The sequence below is a fragment of the Etheostoma spectabile genome, chromosome 9, assembly GCF_008692095.1.
Source record: "Etheostoma spectabile isolate EspeVRDwgs_2016 chromosome 9, UIUC_Espe_1.0, whole genome shotgun sequence".
NCBI classification, from domain to species: domain Eukaryota; kingdom Metazoa; phylum Chordata; class Actinopteri; order Perciformes; family Percidae; genus Etheostoma; species Etheostoma spectabile.
Window position 1 is genome coordinate 227164 of NC_045741.1, and position 3170 is coordinate 230333.

Here is a 3170-nt window from a genome sequence, read left to right on the forward strand (position 1 = left end):
AGGTAAGGAAAGGCTTGTGGGTGGCCTTACGTTCCATGACACGCGGGACAACACGGGACGGTTTTGGTTAGGAAAGCAATAACAGGACTTGGAACAAAAACTGGAAGGTGTGGGTTAGGAAAAAACCAACGGATGGTTAACGGTTTATGGCCTGCTCATTTGTGTCACTCTATTTTCTGCCAGTTCTTCTGTTTACTTCCAGTTGAAGCAGGCTACTACAAAGTGCAAAATGCTCTACTACACTTTTGCTTCCTACTTATCCTTGTTGGGATCCCAGGTCCTCCTTCACAGGCCAAGTCCAAGGATCACATCCCAACTTGAAGCTAAGACAATCTTTCAGTTTATTAGAAGAAGATATCAGCATTATTGTCAATATTCTACACTAACACCATGCACCTGCTCTCTTTTATCTGGATGTACTTGATTCTAAGCTGAGAACTTCATGCTCAATTAGGTTATCACCACCATTGTAAACCACCTTGGCTTCGTCTGGCAGTTTGGAAGCCCGGGAACCTCTCGCACCCGTAAGCGAGATATAACCCCAGACACGAGTCCTCAACTCTCTTTTATAGCAATTTTCAATCACGGAATATGCGCTCCGTCTGTCTGACTTGAAAGGCAATGGTTAAGGTAGTTTAGACATGGGTCTTTCCTATGGCTCCCCTCCATTCAGCTGTTCGTCAATTACATTGTACACCAATCCTTGCGTAACACGTTTTACTAAAATTCAACCACGTTGAATTTTTCCGTAAAAATGGTTGGGTTGTATTCGTCATTTCTTATTGACTTTACATTGCATTGGTTTTTCCGTGGGTGGCCACGCAGACATTTTTCCACATTCCGTGTGCCACACCCACCCCACGAGTGCTTGTTTAACAGTTTGTGACCATTAATTCCGTGAAATGAACACGACACTTTAAGTAGGAAAGGCTTTGGTTGGGCTACCATACCATGACACGTCGGACAACACATGGACGGTTGGGTTTAGGTAAACCATAAACGGTTGGTTTAGGAAAGCAATAACGGGCTTGTGACACAGTGTTTGAGTTTCGGAAAATAACACAGGATGTTTCGGTTGGCTTGAACGTGACGGCGGGAGAACAATCCGCTCTACTGGAACTTCTGTTGACCCGTTCAAACACCTCACCCAACCTCAATTTGCGGGTTTTTTTGCGCTTTCATACTTCTCCTAACCGTAGGGCTTCCTAATGCTACGTCATCTTCGTCAGTGACATCACTTCGGCATTGTTTTTCCTTGGTGCCACAACAAAATTTTCACGCGATTCCGTGCCACCCCACCTGCTTAAGCAGTGGTAGTAGTTTGTGCGACCATGAATTCCTGTGAGACCCAAGCTGCCCCTAGATTAACAAAGCACACAAATTTTCCCACCTTTCGGGTACCACCACCCGTTAAAAACATTTTTTAACCAGGCCCCCTTTAACCCTCTGAGGTCCGAACACTCGCCCAACGAGTAAAAAGTACCTCTGATTCATAGTTTAATAACTTTTTTGAAACCATAAAGCGATTTACTCACTTTCTGTTTCCGTTTTAAACCTGACGTTTTCGGCTTATACGAGGTCTTTTTCTTCCCCCCGCTTTTCTAGCCTCTCGGGGATTTTCTATCCAGCATGGACTTCAGTCGCTCTTTGGGCTTTAATCCATACTGTTTAGCCAAGATTGGTCCACTTTATAATCCATAATCTCCGTCGTTTTGGCTCACCTCTGCCGCTGAACGTTTTGTCCTAATCCTCTATCTCCCGCTCTTTGTCTGTCCTGTCTATTTCAGGAAGTGCATGCCACATATATGGGAATAAGGCAACCCCTCTTGTATGGACAGGCCAGAGGGCACAAAATGCCTATAGACTCTATGGTCACAAAAAAGCCAAAAGAATGCCCTATTTAGACACATATTGCTTGTGTAACATTGCGTGGGTTGTATATCATAAAATATGGACATTATTATATTATTATGCATAATAATGCAGGAGAGCAAAACGTCTTGCTTTTTTGTGAAAAAATGCATGTTGTTTGTCACTATAATTTAACACAATGGGTATGTCTTCACATGTGACTTCTCCAACATATACAAGTGTTTTACCAATGGAAATTGGCTTAGGTTTTCCTTATATGTCCGTGATTTCAATACTATCTGGAAGACTTCATTTATTTATTTTCTTTTTAGGCCTGACACAACCATATTTTAACATCAAGTTGACCTCCTGCAACCCAAATATTGTCCAATAACCCAGTTTGTCCTAAAAACAAGATGTTCATAGTCGTTGACTTAGACAACAGGGTTGATGTTTTACAGCTTTTTTATAAATAATCCAGACAAGCAATTAAACCTGTTAAAGGCTCAGGTGACCAGAGTGTTAAGGTACGGAAAGCTTGTGGTGGCCTTACGTTTCCATGACAACCGGGACACCAACGGTGACGGTTGGTTTTTAGAAGCATAACAGACTTGGAACAAAAACTGGAAGGTTGGGTTAAGAAGATACAGGATGGTTTACTGGTTTATTCCTGCTCATTTTGCTTGCCTCATATTTTTCCCACATTTCTTCTGTTTTACTTCCAGTTTGAAGCAGGCTAGGCAAAGTTGCAAAATGCTCTACTACACTTTTAGCGTCCTACTTATCTTGTTAGGTGGACCCCTAGGTCCTTCCAAGGCCAGAGTAAGGTCAATCACAACTTGAAAGCTGAGATCAAAGTCTGTCAGTTTTAATTAGAAAGAGAATTCGCATTATTGTCAAATATTCGACACTAACAATGCCCTGCTGTTTCTTATCTGTGAATGGGAACCCCTCCCCTTGATTCAACTGGACTTCATGCCATTAGGTATCAACACCATTTTACACCCTTGGGGCTCGTTCCGGGTTTGAACCCGGGACCTCTCGCACCCTAAGCGAGAATCATACCCCTAGACCAACGAGCCACGTCAACACCGCTTTTTAGCAATTTTTCCCATCACGCAATGCCGCTCCGCTCTGTCATTGATTGAAAGGCATGGTAAGTAGTTTGACATTGGGTCTTTCTTATGGCTCCCCCTGCCAGAGTTCAGCTTTCTAATTACATTTGGACAACAGAATTCAAACGGTTATTTAACCAGGATAAAAAAAAAAACTCCTTGAGATTAAAAATCATCTTTAAGAGTGTCCTGGCAATGGCAGCA

General features: G+C 42.7%; 1 non-coding gene across 1 annotated transcript; it reads right to left on the reverse strand.

Moving 5' to 3' along the window:
- Positions 1 to 2861: 2861 nt before the first annotated feature.
- trnap-agg (transfer RNA proline (anticodon AGG)) lies at positions 2862 to 2933 on the reverse strand. The gene has a single exon. It is a non-coding gene; the product is annotated as a tRNA-Pro (tRNA).
- Between the last annotated feature and the right edge of the window lie 237 nt (positions 2934 to 3170).